This window comes from Rhinopithecus bieti, unplaced genomic scaffold (assembly GCF_001698545.2).
Source record: "Rhinopithecus bieti isolate Rb0 unplaced genomic scaffold, ASM169854v2 scaffold_65, whole genome shotgun sequence".
Lineage (NCBI taxonomy): Eukaryota > Metazoa > Chordata > Mammalia > Primates > Cercopithecidae > Rhinopithecus > Rhinopithecus bieti.
The window spans coordinates 938,005-962,345 of NW_016803344.1; the positions used below are offsets into that span (position 1 = coordinate 938,005).

The 24,341-nt window shown below is 38.7% G+C and overlaps 1 long non-coding RNA gene across 5 annotated transcripts in view; it reads left to right on the forward strand.

Moving 5' to 3' along the window:
* Positions 1-24,341, forward strand: part of LOC108533101 (uncharacterized) — a 62,303-nt gene that overhangs the window by 32,006 nt on the left and 5,956 nt on the right. For 2 of the 5 annotated variants that reach the window (XR_001886654.1, XR_001886653.1), the window contains exons 2-4: positions 10,718-10,851; positions 11,411-11,476; positions 13,162-13,255. This is a non-coding gene — a long non-coding RNA (uncharacterized LOC108533101). Of the gene's footprint in view, positions 1-4,778; positions 4,832-6,146; positions 6,323-10,717; positions 10,852-11,410; positions 11,477-13,161; positions 13,256-24,341 lie in introns of those variants that run through there. The other 3 variants (XR_001886659.1, XR_001886657.1, XR_001886655.1) reach the window with 3 other exon arrangements.

The following is a 24,341-nucleotide window of genomic DNA, read 5'->3' on the forward strand; positions in this document are numbered from 1 at the left end:
TTATTTATTGATTTGTTTTTGTCTGAAGTCTGTTTTATCTGATACAAGAATAATGACTCCTTGTCCTCCCCTACCCTTGTATGATTTTTGAGCTTGTAAGTGTTACTACATGTGAGATGGGTCTCTTGAAGACACAGGTGGTTGGGTGTTATCTTTTTGTCTATGTCTTTTATGTGGGGAATTTAGTCCATTTACATTCAGCATTAGTACTGATATGTGAGATTTTGATCCTGGGATCATGTTGTTAGCTGGTTGTTATGCAGATTTGATTGTGTAGTTGCTTTATACTGCATGTGGGCTATGTTCTTAAGTGTGGTTTTGTGGTAGCAGGTATCATTCTTTCAATTCCATGTTTAACACACTTTTAGGAGCCTCTTTTAAGGCTGGTCTAGTTGAAATAAATTCCCTCAGCATTTGCTTGCCTGAGAGAGACTGTATTTCTCCTCCACTTATAAAGCTTAGTTTGGGAGAATATGAATTTTTTTTTTTGCGGGAAGGGAGGATTTCTTTTATTTAAGGACACTGATAATGGGCTTTTAATCTCTTCTGGTTTGTAAAGTTTCTTCTGAGAGATCTGCTGCTAGCCTGATGGGGTTGCCTTTGTTTGTGACTTGACCTTTATCTCCACCCACTTTTTTTTTTTTTTTTTTTTTTTTTTTTTTTTTATGACAGAGGCTTGCTCTGTCAGCCAGGCTGGAATGCTGTGGCATGATCTTGGCTCACTGCAACCTCCGCCTCTCCAGCTCAAGCAATTCTCTTGCCTCAGCCTCCCGAGTAACTGGGATTACAGGCATGTGTCACCTCACCCAGCTAATTTTTGTACTTTTAGTAGAGATAGGGTTTCACTGTGTTGGCCAGGCAGGTCTCTAACTCCTGACCTCAGGTAATCCACCTGCCTCAGCCTCTCAAAGTGCTGGGATTACAGGCGTGAACCACTGCGCCCAGCCTCCAGCCACTTTTAAGATTATTTATTTTGCATTGACCTTGGTGAATCTGATGGCTATGTGCCCTGGAGGTGGTTGTTTTGTTTAGTGTCTAGCTAGGTTTCTCTGTATTTCTTGAATTTGCATGTTAATCTGTCTAGAAAGATTAGGAAAATTTTCATGTACTATATCCTCAAGTATATTTTCCAAGTTGCTTATTCTCTCTCCTCTGCAAGGTATGTAAATGAGTCATAGTTTTGGTCTTTTTATGGTTTTGAAAGAATATGCAATTCTTATAAGTATGTAGCAAAATAGTATCTTAGAATATTAATTCATGTTCTTTCCTCCTCTTATACTTCTTGTCTGTCATGTAATTTAGTCTGGGCTATGCATTGTAATGGTGAAAATTAAGATCAAAATAGCAAAAGTGCAAAGGGAAGTAAATACTGAAGATTGAGATTTGACTTAGTGGATCCTAAATCCCACTGCAGCAATGATACATATAAGAAGTAATGGTATTAATTTCAGAGACACTTTATTAGCTATATCTGTGGAATAATCCTTTACCACCATTAAAATAGGAGAGAAAAGTCCTTCCTGGGAAGAGGGGAGAGGATCAGATTTGGAAGAGAAATTTGAGAATGTGTGCTTACAAAGGGGGCTTCACATCATATCTCTCCCAGAGTAGAAACTGTTCATGTGGAGCTAGAGATGTTCTGAGCCAATATAAGTATTTCTTGCTCCATGTCTTCCTATACAACGTGTGGTGAAGAAGGCTTTGAAGAGTGGTCCATACTGGCATGGGATAACTACAGGAGGGCAAAGATAATGCCAGGAGAAATCTAGACAGACAGAAAAACCTGAGACACAAGGGGCAGGAAAGTGGAGAAGCCCCCTTTATTGTACCACTTAAAGTTGTGTGCAGTTTGGCCAAAAGAGGGCTGGTGGATCTAGCAGGGCTGGCTGGTTAGAAATAAAGAGGACATACCATGGGTTCTTCTTCTTTGGCTATGGCTTCCAAAGAGTAGGCTTGGAACATGGAGATTCAGGATGCATGGAGGCTAGGATGCTGGGAAATACAGTGAGGATAAAGAGAACCAAGGAGTAAATATCAGTAGACTTGAGTAGACTTTGTATGTGAAAATGGATTTCAATTTAATCCCCAAACCATAATGACAGATTTAGAATTAAATGTTTTCAAGCCTTTTAAAAGTGAATTTCAAAGTGTTACCAGTAAAGTTTGTGTTTTTTTCCTTTCCATTTGGCAACGAATTTGGTGGAAAATTCAGATGAGTGCATTGACCATGATATGACAATGACAAAGCTTTAGTTTACGAGCATTGTCATTTCTTCCAGCTAATGACATTCCAGGGCCTGAGAAGCCAGCAAAGTAACTGATGGTTTGAAAACAATAATGTGCATGGTGGGATAAAAAGACATTTGGGCATCAGTGTTGCTATTCTATCACCAGTATTGTTTCCACCAAATTTGTAGTCTGTATATGAGTCCATGCAAAATGAATTTCTGTGAACCCAAAACAACATAAAATCATGGCAAAAATTTATGTATTACAACATAGAATAATTTCAAAAACAGTAGCTCCATGTAGAAAATGAATGTGAATATATTCTCAAAATACAGCCATGACTTAAGGAAAAAAAAAGCCACCATTTATCATGATGCAAGACTTTAAAATATGCTTGATCATCGTGAAAGTCAGCCAGCCCTTATGGATTACCTCTGTGTGATTGCCCATAATCTATCCCTGAAATACACTTTTTTGTACATCAAATTTTATTTTTATTATTTTTTGCTTTATTTTTTCACTATTTGAAATTGTCATTATTTTTTGTAACACTTTATGCTATGTATTTCATCTTTACATCATTTCCAATACTGGATATATAAATTGTGTAAAAACTTTTAGAGAGTTCTATTTTGTTTTATGTATTTGTTTTGCAAATTTGACTACACAAAGTTGTATTATTGTGAAGCTGAGTTTGTGTGAAAGCATTGTGTGCATACGTAAAAATGTTGAAACTTCTTTAATAAATGAAGAGGTATCCTTTTTATACATCTACATTTGTGAAACATAAAATTTCTCAAGATCTCATCTCTTTGGGTGAATGCATATGCTGTGGTGACCCATCCCAGTTTTTGATTGATTTCATCAAAAGACTTAGGTCATCCATTGTGGTATTTCAGATGACTGCAACTAAATAAGGAATTTATTCATATATGTAGTTTGTCTCCTTCTGCTTTGCCTGTGCAACTGTAATTAGTATATCTGAGTGCTTATGCTTGCAAAAATATGTGTGCTATTATTGCCTGTTTTATGACATAAAGTAGCCTATAAAATGTTCTGTGGTTTTTATATGTTTCTCACATAAATTCCCTTTTAGCAATGTAAATAAATATTTTAAAGTATTTTAAAATAATTTTTCCCAGAATTTTATTTTCTTTTGGGATTTCAACATTCAGGATTCTGGTGTTCAAGGATTGTGTCTTCTGGGACTATTATCAGCTCCCCTCAACAAAACAGAAGAGTCTAGATGTAGGATGGCCATTTTGAGTACTGAAAGAAAAGGATTGTCAACTCAAAATCTTATTTCCAGTGAAAATATCCTTTAAGAATGAAGAAGGGATCAAGACATTATGTTATGAGACTGGGATATTATTGAAGGCTTTTGTTTTAACTGGCTTCTTCTGATACTGCTTTTGCAGGGGAGGGTGAGGTACCACTTCATTACTGCTAAGTGGAGGTAGAAGTCCAGGATACTCCCTAAATTTCCACTGATAACTGAGGGGAAGGCCATCATTACAGAGGTCCAGCTATAGTTTAGGAAACCAACAAATGATATCAAGGCAGCAGGAACAGCTATCAGGAGGTCTTAGGGGCACTAGGCTTGTTACTCCCCTAAGCAATAGTAGTGAGTGGAGTTACTGATACCTAGAGGTGCTGTGGCCATGGGCAGAGGGATGAAGTCACTGCTCCCTTGCTAGGGAGAGTAGGTGTGCATTATTACTGCTCTCCACATTCTCCACTACCTCCATGGTGGAGGGATGACCTTATTCGTGATGAGCAGAGATGAAATTCTTGATTCTCCATGGGCCTCCTCTCATACCACCCAGTAGGAAGACAGAGGGACACCTTGTTACTTCCAGGTAAGAATGGAAGTGCTGGCTCCCTATTTGGTCTTCACTGGCATGGTAGGAAAAGAGGAAACTTGTAATCACTCAGCAGGGATGAACATTTTGGTTCCCTAGTTAGTCTTCTCTGACCATCCAGCAGATGTTCTGAGGTGCCTTGTTATAGCCTGGTGAGATTGGATCCTTCAATTAATCACTCAGCCTTTGCTGGCCTGGGGATGAGGGGTGGGCATAACTTTTCTGTGGTGTTTAGCTGGAATAGACTAGATATTCTCTAAAATATTTTATTTTATTTTATTTTTAGTTTCATTAGGCTGCCTTTTACTTTGGCTAGAGAGAACAGAGTTTTGTTGTGGCTTTTTTCTGTCTACACAGATTTACATTAATTTGTTTCCAGCTTTATCACCTCTAAATTTTGTACAAGGAAAAAATATACCCCCAAACTAGAAAATCATACCATGTTTCCTCTTTTGTCCTGAGTTCCTTAGATCATTTACATTCTTCTTTCCACCTTTCAGAGTCTTATGCCTGTCTGTCTGTCTATCTATCTATCTATCTATCTATCTATCTATCTATCTATCTATCTAACATACAGCTATCATCTGCCTGTATATCTATTTATCTATTATATCATCTGTCTATCACATTCAGGCTTTAAAATCATACTTAGAAATAGGAAAAAGTATGTCTACTTTCTTTCCCCAGAATCTGAAGTCTGAATTCCATTTTTAAAAGAAGTTGCAGAACTTAAAAGTCAGGTATGTTTTTTTATGTTCCATTTGCCCCTCTTGAAAAATAATCTGTGTTTAATCTTTGCCACAGAAATTTGTCCTCTATAAATTGCAACTCCTGTGCTTCCATGACCTCTGGCTTCCCACTGAGTTTAGCTGCAGAATACACCTGCAAAAGACTTGGAATTCACAGGAGAAAAACGTTAGGGTGATTATTTGCCTCGCTCCCTCCCTGGCAGGCCGTGGTTCTAGCAGTGACTCCATTGCCGGCCCATGGCCACAGCACATTCTCGGTATCAGTCACTCCACTCACCACTCTGGCTTAGCGGAGTGACAAGACTAGTGCTCATAAAGCTTTCTCCTGACTGTTCTTGGTGCATTCCCATTCCTTGTTGGTTTGTTTAACCATACCCAGACCTTTTAAATTTGTTATTTCGTAAAACTCTCTACAAATATTTGTTATCTTCTGGGAAACTGAATGACTTACCAAGAAACTGATTTTTTTTTCCTCCACCTCTTTTTGGAGCAATTGAAGGCAACCTCCAGCAGCTTTAGTTGATGTTGGTCAAATGCAAGCAGGAAGTGAGGAAAGGCATATTAGTTAATATCCTCCAACAAATCTGGCACTGTATAACATGCCTAGGCCTTTTTCTCTAAGATTCAGCTGATTCCCATGTGATCACTGACTAAGTTAATCATGTGAAGATCACATGGATCATGGGAGAAATATTATTAAACCCTTCCCAGTTAAACTTCGGGGAAGCCTTGCTCAAATTAGCCTTGTTGTTGAAGTAGCTCTAATGTGTGTAGCTAGACAAATAAATATACAGTTATCAATATAAATATAGATGCAGAGGATGTAGATATATTTATCATTGATTAAAGAGCTGATTTTTGCCTCTGTTTAACTTCTGCAGATATTCTAATACTGTCCTTTATCCTTTCATTTTCCTGATGTAAAGAAAAAATGCTTGGTCATTGCTATCTTTGATCAGACTCATTCAAAAAATCATTTCATAGACTTGTCACTTCTCTAGTTCTCTTTTCTGTAGAATACATTTGGTCACTAACATTTCCTATTCTTCTGCAAAATCTATTCTCTTTTTTTCCCAGCAATGAGCACTTTGCTGAATAAGGTGATGGGTGACTTGTAAGGAGATTTTAATGTGTACATTGGCTCTAGTTCATAAAAATGCTCTGCTGAAAATATGGACTATGTGTACAGCTGATTTTCATCTTAGGTAATAATGGGATTTTCATCTTTCGTTACTATGGGAACTGAACCATAGTGCCATATTAAAGTGCAAGACTGGTGCTAAGAACTTTGGCCAAATCAGTAAAACTGGTGAAATCCCCATCCATTTGGAATCTGTCTGTGTGCAAAACCACAGTTCAACTAGAGGACAACGTAAAGGCATTAGCAGAACTTGTAATGAGGGTGACCTGGGCTTGCCACATATCCATTGAGTTTCAAAAGAATACTGTGATCCTAATTCTGTGAAGAAAGAGCTTATGAATGTAAGTTTGGAAGGCTGGAGAAAATAGAACCGAAAGACCCAAGAGCTATTTCAGTTATTCTACATGTCAAATTAGCAGTCTCTTCACCTTTCAATCTCAGATCCTTTCTCTTAAAGGCACTCCTAATTTATATCAATTTTAACTTTTTATGAAAAATATTTTCAATGGCTAATCTATAATAATGTTAATATATTTCAAAAGATGAAATGATATTTTTTATTTTCATTTTGTGAATTTTTGATATTTCTTATATATATACCTCAGAAGGAATCCACAGTGGTATCCATTTATTTGTGTGATTTGGCAAGTATAAGCGTATTCTAAATTGTTCCATAATGTGATGGAGTGATTAGTAAATAAAAAGTTATCTAGGGAAAAAAACCAACACTTCTGAATTCTTACAGTCTTATGTTTATCATAAGTTTTTAAATATAGGCAAAAGTAGATAGAGAAATGTGACAAATGAATGCAACTAATATTAATTCTTCCTGGGACTGGTGTTGCTTAGAAAAAAATTCTTGGGAAATGTAGGCTTGTCTTTACATGGAAGATATTTGAACCTAGAAGATGAGAGAGGATATTTCAGGCTTGTGGAGTTCTTGAAGAATTGCAAGGAGGGCAATTTAGGAGAGATAGCACTGAAGATAAAGTTGAAAAGGAGCACAGAGGCATGGTGTGGGTCTCTATATAGTCTGCAGCGATCCAGTTACATAAAGAGCATGATGTTGGAAGACAGAAGCAGTTCTAGGCCTGGATTCCTTACTGACGAATTGTGAGACTTACATTTTCCTTTAGTCTGTCTGAGCATTAGTTTCCCCTGTTGTCAAAGAGAAGGGAATGGGATGAGATATATATTATATCTCATATAGAACTGAAAATATATTATTCAATGCCATTTTTCAGTAACCCATAGAGAAGTAATTAAAGGGTTTGAATTGGGAAATAATGAAATGAAAACAGCATTTCAAGAAAATAAAGTTGCCTATTCTACTAAGTATATGAACAAGGAAGCCTGATGCACAGAAGCAATGATTCAAGGCTCAAAAATTCTCTCAACCCTATTCATTGTTTTAGCCATTGGTGAAGAGAAAATAAAAATATTTCCTCTGAAGTTACTTACCATCACATTTTGAAATAGAGAACATCAAAGAAGTCCTGCCTGTTGCACATGTTCCTTTTTTCGTCCATTTGTTATTAAATGAGGGTCTGTATTTTTTGGAGAAATGTAGCCCAACTAACACACTAAGGGTATTTAAGACATCTGTTCCAGGGAATGTGAGATGAAGTGTCTATGCATTTCGTCAGATTGCCTGACCCAGTGTGGCTCCCCGAGCACTGCAAGGAGTTGGTGAAAATCTGAAGCTGACAAGGAAACATCAAAGAGGGTACCATCCAAGTAAATACCGGGAATGAAACATTAGCATTTGATCCAAAGCCTAGCCACTTCTTATGATGAAAATCTCTCTCTTTTTCAACAGCTCTTATTTGTGTTTCTAACATTTCTTATTGTTGACTGGCTCAGACACAGGGTGGATTGAATGACTATATCCTAGGGCCTTAGACTCCTCTACTTTGTCTAAGAGAGTCACATTATGAGATTTCTTGACTTTCCTTGTTGCTTCCAACTATTCCTTACTGTAAGGGGTGACATAAGCAGATGACTCTGTAGGATGACCATGAGACCACTGATAGAGTTTGCAATTGTCCTTTCTATGGCACTGTCTTTGAAACAAAATGCCATCAAATTCTATAGTGGTTCAATTTTCAGCTTTGTTTTTTATGCTGCACTTACATGATTTTTGAAATCTCTAACTTTAGGAAAACAAAATTTTAAAATACTATCTCAAGCAGGCTTCATAAATTGATTGCCCCTTCTATGGAAATCAAGGCTGAAGAGTTGCTAATGGTACAGGAAGTCAGCTTTTTCTGGCCTTTGTTCCCACAGGGTTTACCTTCCTTTGCTTGCTCTTTATGTGCCAGCCCAGCATGGCTACAAGACCTAGCATTTTTCATGTTCAGGCTCAAGTGCCTGTGACTCCGACCCAATTGTAAAGAAGTCTAATTCCCCACCACTGGATATGCTCTGATTGAGTCTTGCTGTTCAAGATCTAATAGCCCTCATGTTGTCCCTGGAATGATCCCTGAAGATCATTTTTTTCAATCTGTGTGTTGGTTTCTATCTCAGTTTCTTTATCTGTTTCCTCAGTTCTAAACTGGAAATGGCGTGAATGATTTCTCTGAGATGTGACCTTTCTCTTTAGCTCCCTCTCAGGTAAGATCAGACTTCTCTCTTCATCTTCCCACTCAAGGCTGTAATGCCCCTCCAACACTGGTGGATTACTGGCAACTCAGTGGCTTGTTGCTCACCTATCTACTCACCTCCACCATTGTACTCTACTGATCAGATCAACCTCTCACCAGTTCAAACCAAGCCCAATTTTACCTGCTCTTTTTGTAAGCTCAGAACTGGAGACCATTTCTCCCCTTTCTCTCCTGCTCTGCTACTGAGATCCCAGCCAGTGACACCGAGTAGGTGGCCAAGTCCTCATGTGATCAATAACAGGTCAGTTTCTCTCCTCCCTATAGATGTTTTCCCCCCATCTTAACATTCTAATAATCAAGCATTTGTGACCATAGGAACACAATGTGTTGCTGTGGTTCTGTAACTTCAAAGCTCTCTAGTGGGTTTTAGTGGAGAAAATAAATAAAACTGAGTGTTCTAATAGAATAGTAATTGAATTAAATAGATATTACATCAAATATGAGTCTGTCAGTACAGCCCACCTGGTAAATAAAGAATTCCATAGAGGAAAAAAAAGTTTAATCCTTGGTCCCCTAACTTGGGTCCTCACACCCTACTTTGGAATCTGAATCAAAATGTAGTTTCATCAAGAAATGATGTCAGGACAACTGGATATTCACATGTAAAGGAATCAGCTTGGACTCCTACACTATTAAGAAAAATAAACTAAAGTGAATTAGCAACCTATATATAAGAGCTAAAACCATAAAACTCTTCAAAGGAAACATAAGGGAACATCCTCATGTCTTTGGGTTTGGCAATAAATTCTTAAGTATGATCCCAAAAGCATGAACAACAAAAGAAAAAAAATGGTAAGTTGACCTTCAGTACATTAAAATTTTCCATCCATCAAAGGATATGATTAAGAAAGTGAAAAGACAACCTAAGGGACAGGAGAAAATATTTGCAAATCATATAGCTGAACAAGGTTAAAACCAGAATATATAAATCATCCCCACAACTCAACAACAAAAAGACGAACAATCCAGTTGAAAAATGGGCAAATTATTTTAAAAGACATTTCTCCAAAGAAAAAAGACAATGGCCAAAAAGCATGGCAATAATAATAACAACTGCTGGCAGTGATGGGAAGGTAAAATTGTCCAGCTGCTTTAGAAAGCAGTTCCTAAAAATGTTAAATACAGAATTACCATATAAACTAGCAATTCCACTCCAAGGTAAGTAAAATAATTGAGAATAAAGGTAAAAACAGATACTTGTACACTAGTTTTCACATCAGCATTATGCACAACAGCCCAAAGGTGGTAACAACCCAGTATTCATTGATGGATGAATGGATAATCAAGTGGGGTAGATATATACAATGTAATATTATTCAGCCATAAGAAGGAATGAACTATATGATACCTGTGGCAATATAGGTGAGTCTGAAAGAGATTATGCTACGTAAAATAAACCAGATATTATATTATCCCACTTTCATAAAATACCTACACGTAGGCAAATTCATAGAGATAGAAAGTATATTGGAGGTTGCTAGGGGCTGGAAAGACTGAGAAATGGGGATTGCCACTTATTGGGTATAGAATTTCTGTATAGATAATGAAAAAAGTTTAAAAATAGATAGTGGTGCTGGTTGCACTACACTGTGAATGCAACTAAAGCCACTGAATTGTACACTGAAAGATGGTTATAATGGCATATTTTCCATTATACATCTTTTGCCACAATAACATTTAAAAATTATTATATGCCCTCTGAACACAAACTTACTTTGGGATAGATCAATCATTTATTTGTAGCTCTCATCTCTGTAACAATAAAATTTAAAAGTCACAAAGACTCATACACATTGTTCTGATTTGTCTTTGGTGCCTGGGGAAGAATCATAGTTCCTCTTTTGTCTTGCCCATCACTCTCACACCATTCTATTATTTTCTTCTTTCCTGAGTTCTCATGGAGCAATATCACTCTATACCCAAAAAGTGGCAATTCCCCATTTCTCACTCTTTCCAACTCTTGGTAACCTCTAATATACTTTCCATCTCTATGAGTTTACCTATGTGTAAGTATTTTATAACAGTGGAATAATATAATATCTGGTTTATTTTACTTAGTATAATCTCTTTCAGACTCATGGAGCACAAAGGTGTTCAGCCTTGAGCTGGGCATCTGAGGAACTGGCAGAAAGAAGGATGCTGAAATAGGAGCATCAAAATGATCTTCGTGAGTTATTACTCAGCCCAGGTCTCCTGGAGTCTCACTGGTACTTTGAATTCTATTTCTTATTTAACCCCAAGAAGACAGACTAAAGAAACAATGCAGGGAAATTGGAGTCAGGCTCCTTTGGTTTCTAAACAAATTTATGTACTGTTTGCTTCAGTTTTTGAGGGGCTGGAAAGGGAGAGTTGGAGAGTATAGATAGTCTGTTGAAATCTTAACAGTGACACATGATGGAAATTTAGCTTCTTTTACACTTTATTATTTTCTCCCAACACTAAGCCATCTTGGCACATTACTGGAGGTGGATGCTGAGATATAGCATAAATGCTGAATTAATTAATTGTAATCAGTGATACTGCAATGGATTCCATATGACACCGAGGTCTTTGGCAAAAAACCCGGTTGTGTGCAGTTCTTCACAGCACTTGTAGATTAGTTGTTAAACAATATAGCCTGTGTTTGTGCCCTAGGATCCCTTTCTTGTGGTTCACAACATTTCCAAAGGGGAAATTGTAGAGCAATAATGTAGATAAAAGGAACTTGAATGAGTAGAGGCTGAGATTATATTGGGTTCTTATTTTCCTATGCCCTGTTTTATCCAGAAATCTCACCTCAAGAAGAAAGAAACTACATGAGAACCCTTTTACCAATTTGTCGAAACTTCAAAGGTAAAAGCTTCCCCTTCAGAACAGGGAGCTTTCAGAAGGAGTCACCCGTGTTGTTGCATTTTGGACAAACTCTAAATTACTTCCTACTCTCTGAACTCCAGCTTGAGGTATCTGGGAGATCATATGCTTATGCCCAAAGATGCTAGATAAATGTCAAGCAGACATGTTTGCATAATCATCATTACCTTTACAATAGTTCAATGTAATTTTTCCAAATGTTTCATTTATTTTATTCCAGAGATTGTGACAGTTAGTATTTTGAAGTACAAGCCTACATCTGTAATCCATTTATGAACTCTCTCCAGTGCAATCGTGAAGAGACAGAGAGGAAAAAACGTTGGTGGTTGGGGGGGAATTATTTGGAGGAAAAAAATGAAAAACAAGCAGAGGGAGAAAGAGCACATCTGCTTTCTTAAGAAATCATGGAACCTGGCCCCTTTTCAGTGGAGTATTTTACTACCACATGGCTTTAATCCTACATCTGGGCCTGTTGTTTTATGAAATATTTCCCACAGATGATGTCAATTATAATTTTTGTCCCGGTCGTCAATTTACGGACTCTTGGAATAAGACAAAATGAAACAACCAGAAAAAGAACAACTTATGTGGTCTACTCTCTGACAAAATTATAGCTGTGTGATACACATCTAAAATCAATAACCCTGCTAATGATTAGCAGAACACATTGCTTGGTTTATGAGCAGAGATGGGGCCCACACTGTGCACATGTTTGGCTCTGGGTTGCATTTTTTGTTTGCTGTGTATTTACCAGCAGATGTCTCATCGTTCATTTAATGCTTCTTCTATGAGCCAGTAGTCAGCCCGTGTCTGTGCGACATTTATAAGTCATCTGCCAGCAATACAGGTGGAATGCTTTTATGAAGCCTTTTTTCGTTCCTTCTGCAGTGATGATCTACCAGAGAAATCAGGGATAATTCTTTATAGAGTTATATGGCTATTAAGATGTGGCGTTCTAATCTTGTGTGTAAAGTTTAAGAAATTTAGATTCCAGCATATGGTTTTTCAGAATCGCTTTGAAAGAATCATCTGTGGTGTTCAACTTTAGCAGCTGGTCTGAGGGCAAAAGGTTTTCCTACGAAACAAAGAAACTCCATTAGTCCTAAGTAGACCCAAAGTTTTGACAGAAACAACTTCTCTTCTTATTTATAGGGACACTTTTAATTTAGGGAGATAAACTGAATTTTCTTTTTAGAAAAAAACAAACTTTCTTCATAACTACAAGATTTTGTAAGTAATATAAAGCCAGATAATTGGGTACTTTTAAAATGTTTGGAGGGTAAAATTGTGCTGGGAAGATTCTGCCTCTTTTGGTCTGCCAGAGCAGGAACTAATCTTACAGAAGCCAGTATTCTGGCCATTGTTTTTTTTTTAAATAAGAAAGAAAAAAAGGAAAGATGAAAAAATTTCAGAATATTTTGAATCCTTATGATTAGTGTGTGTATGCACATGTGTGCATGTGTGTTTGATACAATTATTTGAATTTTGGAAATTCAATGTGGATTTCAACATCCAAAGATTACTGTACATTTAATGATGTTTAATATTTATTAGTGAGACTTTTCAGATGTCATTTTATTTCTTGATATGATCCTTCCATTTTGTCATGCATTTCACTGTTGACTAGATTGCCTTTCTGATTTCTGTTTTTCTGGGTTCTCTCATAGGATTCCTCACTTTACCCACAACTGTCCTAGGTAGAGAGATCTAGGAGGGGAAGAGGCTGGGGATAAAGCTTCAGGCACATGCGATTTATTAAAGGTGGGTCCTCAGGCAGCAGGAATGGCAAATTTGGCCAGGCCAGGGAGGGGAACTGAACAAAGAAGTGGTATGATGTGCGTTCTAACTTTAGCCTGATCCCACAGCAGGCTCTGGAGGGTAACCTCAGTCCTGACTTGAGGCAAGGGAGCAGGGCAGGCACACATATACTCTCCTTGATAGTGCTTCCTGCTCAGCCAAGGGCAATTCTCCAGAGAAGAGCTATGAATCTTTAGTAGCTAACACAGATAGCATGTGGAAGAAGGGTACAGAAATTCTAAGGAGGATGTGGGCGGGGCATCAGTAGTGTCCACTCCAATGACTAACAGCGTGAGAGAAAAAGATAGTCCAAAGACAGATCTGTTGAAAGAAACTCACCTTCATTGGCCAAGCCCAGAGGCATTTGATTGGAACTGCACAGGTATGTTATCTCTTTCTGAGTATCTCCCCAGTACTGACAACTGTGAAATGGTCTAGGAGACATAGATGGGGGTTGCCCTGAGGCTCAAGACAGTGAGTCTGATGGCTCACACACCAACAAATCCTTTCACTGTTGCTGAATGGTAAATTGTTCTGCCTTGTAACATGTACTTTTTAAAATTGGCAGTACTTTTGCATGCAAAACCAGTTGAGGGCTAATTGTGTACCTTGAGAAGGAGAGTATGAAATGATACCCTCACAAAATCCTTCAGAAAGATGGCACCAAGTGTAGCTACAGCAGAATTAATTGCTTGATGTAATTTCAAAGGAACTGTGACATAGACTCATTGGGGCCAAATGTCTTATCCACTGTGCTAGAATTTTCATCTTTTTTCCATGAATTAAGGCTTTGTTACCTCAACAGTACTCTTTTAAAATAGACATGTCATGGGTGGAATTATAACTGAGCACCAAGGTGGGCAGAGTGAAATAAATATTGTAAGGTTCTGTGGACTTGGGCACTACTCACAATTCCTGAAGCTGGGGAAAATTTCCATATTTTATCTGTGTGCTTATTTTATTACTTCAAGTTAAAAACTTAGCTATGACATTAAAAACAGCTCATTATGGCTAGTCTTATGGTTGTGAGAATAAAGTATCTACCTTCCTCTCTATTTTTTAACTACTAGAATTTTCAAAAGAATTGTCTGCACTCTTTTTCTCCTCTCTCTGGCCACTCTCTCACTCGCTCTTTCATTTTCACATTTTGTATTTATTGTTTATTCTTTCAGTAGACATTTAACGGGCCCTGTATTAAGTGCTGGATTTGTCAAGTGTAAGGAACAGCTTCCAAGCAGATAATCATGACATGATCTTACCAAGCTGCAATAGAACTTAGTATAGAAATCTAGAAAAGAAAAATGAAAACAATGCAAAGACAGAGAGCACTCAAATTTAACAAGGGCACAGAAAGATGAGGATAATTTTTCCAAGGAATGAAGAAGAGGAAGGCAAAAATCACATGTGCGAAGGTGCAGAATCCTAAAAGCAAGCCACAAAACTGGACGCAACACGGAGGAGGTAAAAGATGAAATCAGTAGAATAGTTTAGGAATAAACCATAAAGGATCTTTTCAAAGGGCAAAGGTATTTGGGCTTTCTTCCACCGAAACTGGGGAATAGCAAAGGCATAGAAGTTGATCTGTTTTCAGGGTGATGATTCCGATGGTTTTCTGGAGTCAAGCAGGAGTTAGCACACTTTGAAAGCCTTACTGGCATGCAGCCACACCCATGCACTTACAGATTATTATGCCTGCTCTCTCATTGCAAGAACAGACCTGAGTTCTTACAGCACAGAACTTATAGCCTGCAAAGCCAAAACTGTTTACTGTTTGGCTCTTTACAGAAACAAAGCTTGTGGACCCCAGAATTAGAGTTAGGAGAGGTTTATTTGTTGAGATACCTATCAGAAAACTTCTGCGATATCCATGGACATGGGGAATTGAGTAGATGACCCATGGCTCTCGTATAGGGTTCCAGGGGAGATGACAGATTCAGGAGATACTTCCATGATGACATTTAAAATCTATGTGGACTAATTGGATATTGGAGGGTAAAGAAGGGGGCTAAGTGTGATTTCCAGATTTTCAACGTGGGCAATGAATCTGGTAGTTGATGATAATTGTGGAAAGAGGAAGAACTTGGTGAAAGGAAAGGGGAGAATACATAACCAGTATATTTTGGACATGTTGAAAGTGAAGTGTTGATGAAATACCCCAGAGCTCATCACTGGTTGGCAGATGGATAAATGAATCAAAAGAGATATAGACTTGGGTTCCCTTGGGTTTCCTTTGCTACATGAGTGCTCCCTGCCTCAGCAACACTATCATTCTTCTGCAATATTCTACACAAATCTTTATTGTAGCATTGCTATATTACATTGCAATTATCTGCTTGGAAGCAGTTTCTCACCTTTGATTATGAACTATTTGCACATAGCACTTGATGCAGAGCCTGTCAAACAAATTGAGTACAGAAAGAATATTCTACCATCTCCCACTTATGATCTCATATGTGTTCTCATCCATGTCCTCAGCTTTAATTACAATGTCAGTGATTCACAAATACGTAGCTCCAGCCAGACTCCATCTCTGTATGACATCTGTCATTTTTCAATGTCCTCAACCTTTTGTATACCTCCTCCTCTCCCCATTATAATTATTCTGTGTTTTGTCAATCCTGCCTTTCCCAGGTGGAATTCCCAACCTGCATGCTCCATGCCCCCATGCTGCTGATGTATGAATGTGTGTGGCTGGCTCCCACCAAGTATATCTTTTCTCACAGCATGCGAAGGTCTGTGGGGATATTGCAAGGTTGTGCAGTTCTTCCGCTAACTAAGGTGGTGGATATCTTTGCTTCTCAGAAACAGCTGTAGTAGAGGCTCTGGTATTCTCCTTCTGGCTGGGTGATGGAGTTGTTCTGAAATTTCCCTGGACCAGTTCCCTATTAATTGTGTGGCATTCAAGCCTGGCTTCTTGACTTCCAAAAGTTTTGGCAAGTAATTAGAGCTCATGTAGCTTTTCTCTTTAAACTAGCCAGAATATCTATAACTGATTTTTCATTTATATCACCTCAAATTTAATCTCTAGTCTTGTTTATGCCACAGATCACCTCACTCATTGTGATCCATCTATATTCAACTTCTTAAGGTCCATCAGACTTCCCAGCCTACCACAGGGCCTTTGTGCCTGCTTTTCTCTATGGTCTGGGTTACTTTTTCCAACCACCTATTCCTAAACCCAATGCATCATTTAGCTTCTGCTATTTTTGTATACCTCATCTTAGCTATTACTTGTTCTGAAATTTGTCTGATTCTCCTGGCTGCATCAAACTTCCCTGTGAAGATCTTTTATGTATGGTTACTTATCTTAATTGTAATTTTCATTTAGGTATATGGCTATTGCATTAATACCTTGCAGTATTTTACATTATAAGCTCTGTGGAAGCAGTGCTTACTAATTTATCCCCAGAATTTAGAATAATACCTGGTACATATAGTTGCTTCATAAATATTGGTTGTTTTGATAATTGGTAAAGATTAAAAATCTTTTTAATCTTTCAAACAGTGGTCATTGCTTTAAGTTTCTGTTATTTTAATCTTAGGAGAACATTTAAGAACTCTTTATTCTTGTTTTACAAATAAGTTTATGTGTGTGTATACACATGACGATATATAGCTTATATCTCTGGTCAAGATTATCAGGCTAAGTAATTTGAAATCACAGAGAGTCAAAAATGTTTATAAGTAGATATGCTCTTCCTTTAAGGTTATGACTGAGAAAGGTACATCTATATATTTTTAACATTTTATTTTAAAAAAATATAAATTACATATATTTTTGAAGCACAGCATGAGGTTTTTATGTGTTTATTACGTTGTGAAATTAATAAATCAAACTAATTAATATGACTATCACCTCATGTACTTGGTTTTTTTTGAGGGTAAGAGAGTAAGATACATCTATATCTTGAGGTGGTATGCAGGACAAATTAAGAAAAGGTAATGGGGTGACCTACTATGGGCTGGAGGAGGGAGAGTACATAAATTCAAAGAAAGAGAACATGATTGACATCTAAGCCACTGGAGAATAAACCGACTAGTAGTTTCTCTTAAATATATACGAAAAGCATTATTTATAAGATATATTTTGAAGAAAACTCTCTTGTTGGTTGATTCCGTTTCTAAAACAAAGGCTCGTTTAATACAAATAACCACCATCTAGTTTGTCTGCTTGGGGAATCTCCAAAGACTAACTCTATGGACATCTGCATTTATATGGTTACAAGAGTTCCATACTCATACCCTTAAAAAAAATTTTTTTTAAGATCCACATTGTCCTGTCACATATAGTCCCTTCTCTTGCACTACACTACATTACAAAAATATCCTGAACACATTAAGTCATGTATATATTTTGAGTCTTGAGCTCTACTCATATCTTGATCTGAAAGTCTAGGCATACAGAAGAGATATTGTTTACTCTGAGAGTAGCACTGGGAGATCTGGTTTATCCTTTCACTTTCCTCTTTAAATGTAATGAAAACTTCCCAGATGAATGACAAATACTCATGTAACCAGACATAAATTTAGAAACAAGTGGGGGAAAAAATGACTTTAAACCAACTTCGAACTGTCCCAAAACATTAAGGGGTGTGCAGTGCATTCACTGGAATTAGTAAAATTTGAACCAGAAATATTTAATTATACTCAAGAAATATGGTGGTGAACCCCTTGATCAAAAGACATGACTTTGAACACTGTTCCCTAAAGAAAAACAAAAAATCTTATTGTAAGTTATGCTTACTTAATATTTATTGTCACTAATAATGTCATCAGAGCCAGACTTAATTCCAGCAAAGAAGTCCAGAGTTAGGGAAGTTTTGCATTCTTGTGTCTATTATGGGAGAGATGAAACAGAGTGAAGCTTGTAAAGGGGCTTACATACATCATTTTATTAAAGAAGGGCCAATTTGGACATATTAGGGATTTGTTATTTGTCTTGAACTATTTACCAAATGCCTTGGAGTTGGAAAACACTAAACCTAGTTTGATTGTATGTTTTTTCCTTAATTTTTAAGCCCAAGTGATGCCTAGGAAAATTTAATCCATATGTTTCAGAATCGTTTACACTTAGCTCATCAAAATGTTTTGTAAGAACTGTTTGATGTTCAAGATGTCTTTTAAAGACACTTTTCTTAGAAACAGGAAATTGTTCTTTGTTTTGATATTGTGTGTGTGTGTGTGTTTCTTTTCGAAGGATAAACAACCTAGGATCCCAGAAAGAATAAAACAGACTTTAAAATTTTTACCAATTCGGGTTAAGCTGATTCTGTACCCAAAGAGTAGCACATTCTGACAGAATTTTATCATAGTTTATTGACTTAGAGTACTGGTATCCAGGGTTCCAATCAGCTGATTAACATCAAATAGGTGTTCAATGATTGTTCTAGAAAAATATAAAAGCAAAGCTGTTGTTGAAAGACATAGAAAACACAGTAATAATCATAGACAGAATAAAAATATTGTTAAGCATGATTTCCTAATAAAGGTACCAATCTTTATTGGTTTTGTAGAAGAGTTCTAATAAATACTAAATAACAAAATGGGCAAAATATATTCAAGAAATCTCCAGAAGAATGAATAGACAATGCTAATAAGTATATTAAAAGTTATACAACTACACTAATATTCAGTAATACATTTTGCATATTGTTGGCAATTTTCTGGGGAAATAGGAAATGTCATATGTGGTGTTACTATAAATTGGTAAAGTTTTTATCAAAGGGAATTTGATATTATTAAATTTTTATCCCCATTCTGGTTGTCCAACCCAGAGTAATTGTCATAAGCATAAGAAAAATTCCCAAAAATATACATTACAACACTAACAGTGAAATAAAGTGTTTCATAATAACATTTGTCATAAAGGCCAGGGGAAACAAAATTATTTAAGAGATCAAACCAGTAGAGGTCTCAAAAAGGAGAAAGATTTCTGGAAGAACTTTGTCAGGGAAAGGCTATCTGAAGGGCTTTTATCATATTGTTTTAGAGAAAAATATTCTCTCCATAAAAAACTTACACTAAATTGAAACATTGAAGGAAGGAATGCTGCTCCCTACGGAGGTCCTGGTAGGTCCACTTGACATCATGATTCTAAGAAGCCCCTTGCTTTTTTTTTTTTTTCCAACAATTATTTTAGATTCAGCGGGTACATGTACAGGTTTGTTACAAGGGTGTATTAGGTGATGCTGAGGTTTGGGGTGTGATTGAACCCATCACTCAGAGATGTAGTTTGGATGTTGTCACCTGTAAATCTCATGTTGAATTGTAATCTTCACTGTTAGAAGTGAAGCCCAGTTGGAGGTGTTTGAGACATGGGGTAGATCCCTCATGGCTTAGTTCTAGTTCTCATCCTTATGATAGTAAGTAAGTTCTCATGAGATCTGATTGTAAAACGTGTGTGATACTTTCACTCCCCAACCCTGCTCCATCTCTTGCCATGTGACATATCTGCTCCTGCTTTGGCTTCTGCTGTGAGTAAAAGCTCCATGAGGCCTCCACAGAAGCTGAACAAATGCTGGCACCATGCTTGTACAGCCTGCAGAACCAAAAGTCAGTTAAACCTCTTTTCTTTATAAATTGCCCAGCCTCAAGTACTTCTTTATGGCAATGCAGGAATGGCCTAATACACATAGTATTGGGTACTATGCAGATAGTATGCAGATAGTCAGCACAGTACCCGATAGGTAGTTTTCCAATGCTTACTCTCCTCCCTGCCTCCCCTATCTTAGTCTCTAGTGCCTATTGTTCCCATCTTTGTGTCCACGAGTACCCAATATTTAGCTCCGACTTATAAGTGAGAACATGCAGAATTTGCTTTTTTGTTACAGAATTTTAAAATTTGTTTTTAGAATTTTGTTTCTGTGTTGTTAATGACAATGGCCTCCAGCTGCATCCATGTCACTGCAAAGGACATGATTTCTGTCTTTTTGTTGCTGCATAATATCCCATGGTGTGAATGTACCACATTTTCTTTACCTAATCCACCATTGATGGACATCTAGGTTGATCCCATGTCTTTACTATTGTGAACAGTGCTGCAATAAACATAGGAGTGTAGGTGGCTTTTTGATAGAACAAATTACTTTCCTTTGGTTCACCTGCATTCAAACAGGGATCGTAATAACTTGGTGCTGGAGTTTGTTGTCTTCTAGAGAGTGGCTCACACACCAGAAAAGCATCTCTTTTTTCCTCTCAAACTGTGGAGACTTGTCCCAGTGCAGGAATAATAAAAATCACTGTATTTTCCCATTGAATCTTCAAAGAGTGAAACCACCTCTTAACAGTACTTGGGGAGTTGGAAGCTTGCACTTTCTATATCAGCCACTTGCAGATGTACTGACAGTGCTTTTGGACAAGGATCACTGAAGCTTCACTAACATCTTCCTACCACCAAGATTTAAAATTTCATCAAGAATCAATTTACATATCTCTTGGGATCAGACACCTGGTGGATGACTAAGAAAACCATTTTACCCTCCAACTCCAGTATACCACCTGGTAGTTTAAACCTTACCCACTACATTTGATAAACATCAGGCATCCTGGGGATGCTGAAAAATGATCATCCCTGGATCATCTGTTTCCAGGGCATGAAGCTGGTGAGCTGAGGCCTTGTGGTACAACACGGACACTACACTCTGAACCCCAGAAGCAGGACCCTTTCTTTTGAGAACTGTTATTCAAAGCTACTTGAAAGTTAGTCTAAAACCAAAAACCACAAAACTGCTGTTTGCATGGAGTAACTCAGGTGAGAACTTAAAAACAAAAATTTTAGGCACAGACATTTCCTTAAAGTTCATCTATTTCCTTAAGTCTATTCTATTCTACTTTGTCTTCCCAATCCATCATTTTAAGGGAGGAGACCACCCCTCATCTTGTCTTATGCCCAATTTCTGCCTCCAAAGAAAGAAGAAGTAAAAACTAAAAGGTAGACATGAAATCCACAGGTAGACAGCCAGCCCTGTGCCACACCCTGGGCCTGGTAGTTAAAGATCGATCAGATCGATCCCTGATCAATCCCTGATCTTATGTTATCTGTGGATTACAGACATTGTATAGAAATGCACTGTGAAAATCCCTATCCTGTTTTGTTCCGATCTAATTACTGGTGCATGCAGCCCCCAGTCATGTACCCCTGCTTGCTCAATCAATCACAACTCTCTCACACGCACCCCCTTAAGAGTTGTGAGCCCTTAAAAGGGACAAGAATTGCTCACTTGTGGGGCTCAGCTCTTGAGACCAGAGTCTTGCCGATGCCCCCAGCTGAATAAACCCCTTCCTTCTTTAACTCGGTGTCTGAGGAGTTTTGTCTGAGGCTTGTCCTGCTACATTTCTTGGTTCCCTGACCGGGAAGCGAGGTGATTGGCAGATGGTCAAGGCAGCTCCTTAGGCCTCTTAAGCCTGCCCTGTGGAACATCCCTGCAGGGACTCCGACCAGCCCGAGCGACTTAGATCCTGAGAGCGCTCTCGGATAGACATTTGCCCCAGTGGGACGCCTCGCCAGAGCAGTGTGTGGCAGGCCCCCATGGAGGATCAGCATAGTGGATGAACACTGGGAAGGAACTGGTACTTGGAGTCTGGACATCTGAAACTTGGTAAGACTAGTCTTCAGAACTTGCCCACTCCATTTGAGTGAAAGCATGGCCTGATCACCCACGGCATGACTTTATCGGCACTTTGGTTTTGGTTTTGGTTTTGACTTGGTTTAAATTGCTTGATGGGACTGGTCTTGGGAACTTGCCTACTCCATTTGAGTGGAAGCATGGCCTGATCACCCACGGTGTGCCTGTACTGGCACTTTGGATTTTGCTTTTGACTTGACTTGGATTGCTTGATACTCTGGTTTGGTTTTGACCTGGCTTAGATTTCTTGATACTCTGATTTTGGTTTTGATTCTGGTTTGGCATAAACTGTAAAAGTGTGTGTGTCCCCTTTTTACCCATTCTTTGTTTTGTGGTGTGTGTGTGGTGTGAGCGTGGTGTTTTGTCTCGAGGAAACGTAGGTCAGGCACAAAGTAAGCTCACCCCACTAGGAACTATATTGAAAAACTTCAGAAAGGGATTTAAGGGAGACTGTGGAGTCACCATGACACCAGGAAAACTAGAACTTTGTGTGCAATAGACTGGCCAGCATTAGAGGTGGGTTGGCCATCAGAAGGAAGCCTGGACAGGTCCCTTGTCTTGAAGGTATGGCACAGGGTAACCTGTAAGTGAGGGTACCCAGATCAGTTACCATATATAGATTCTCAGTTACAGTTAGCTTTGGATCCCCCGCAGTGGTTAAGAGGACAGGCAGCAGCAGTACTAGTAGCAAAGGGACAGTTAGTTAAGGATGGTCCTCGCTCCACCCACCGAGGGAAGTCGGCACCAAAAGTCCTGTCCGACCCAACACCAGAAGAATCATGACAGGAACTGGTACCAGCAGTATCCCCTCCTTATCGGGAGGAAGGGCTCCCCACCCCTGAGCCCACAGGACCTACACCTCCACCAGATAACCACGCCCCTAGACCACCCAGAGTAGACAAGAGAGGAAGTGAAGCCGCGGGAGAAACTCCTCCCTTGGCAGCTCGCTGACGGCCCAAGACTGGAGTCCAAATGCCCTGAGAGAGCAGTGATATACTGGAGTAGATGAGGACAGACACATGGCGGAAAGGCATGCCTTTGTGTATCAACCTTTCACCTCTGCTGACCTTCTCAATTGGAAAAATAATACTCCATCTTACACTGAAAAGCCTCAAGCTTTAATTGACTTGCTCCAAACTATTATACAGACTCATAATCCTACTTAGGCTGATTGCCACCAGCTGCTCATGTACCTCTTTAATACAGGTAAAAGGTGAAGGGTGCTCCAGGCAGCAACTAAGTGGCTAGAGGAGCACATCCCAGCTGACTACCAAAACCCCCAAGAATATGTAAGAATTCAACTGCCAGAAACAGACCCCCAATGGGACCCGAATGAGGACCCAGACATGGAGAGGCTGAGACGGTACCATGAGGCTTTAATACAAAGTCTAAAGAAAAGGGCTCAAAAGGCTACAAATGTAAATAAGGTCTCTGAGGTCATCCAAGGAAAAGAGGAGAGTCCAGCGCAATTCTATGAAAGACTGTGTGAGGCTTACTGTATGTACACTCCTTTTGATCCAGATAGCCCTGAAAATCAGTGCATGATTAACATGGCGTTAGTCAAAGCGTGGAAGATATCAGGAGAAAACTGCACAAACAGGCTGGGTTTGCTGGTATGAATACCTCACAGTTACTGGAAATAGCCAATCAAGTGTTTGTGAATAGAGATGCAACAAGTCACGGAGAAAGCCGTAAGGAAGGCGAACGCCAGGCTAGGCAAAACGCCGACTTACTGGCCGCGGCCATTAAGGGAATTTCCCCGAAAGGAGAGGGAAAGGAAGCTTCAGGGAAGAATACCCAGTCTAATCGCCCAAGCTTGCAACGTAACCAATGCACATATTGTAAGGAAATAGGACATTGGAAAGATAAGTGTCCCCAACTGAAGGAAAAGCAAGGTGGTTTGGAACAAAAGACCTCAGATAAAGATGAGGGAGCTTTGTTCAATCTGGCTGAAAAGCTATTGGACTGAAGGGGACTGGGTTCAAGTGCCCCCAAGGAGTCCATGGTCAGGATTACAATTGGGGGCAAGGACATTAAGTTTTTGGTCGATACTGGTGCTGAACATTCAGTAGTGACCACCCTGGTCACTCCCTTATCCAAGAAAACCATTGATATAATCGGAGCAACAGGAGTTTCTACTAAGCAGCCTTTCTGTCTACCACGGACCTGCTCAGTGGAGGGACATGAGATAGTTCACCAGTTCTTGTACATGCCTGGCTGTCCCTGGCCCTTGCTGGGAAGAGACTTGCTTAGCAAGCTGAGAGCCACCATCTCCTTTACTAAACAGGGCTCTTTACACCTAAAGTTACCAGGAACAGGAGTTATCATGGCCCTTAGGCTCCCCCAGGAAGAAGAATTGAGACTTTTTCTAACCAAGCCAGGCCAAGAGATAAAACCAGCTCTAGCTAAGTGATGGCCCCGAGTAT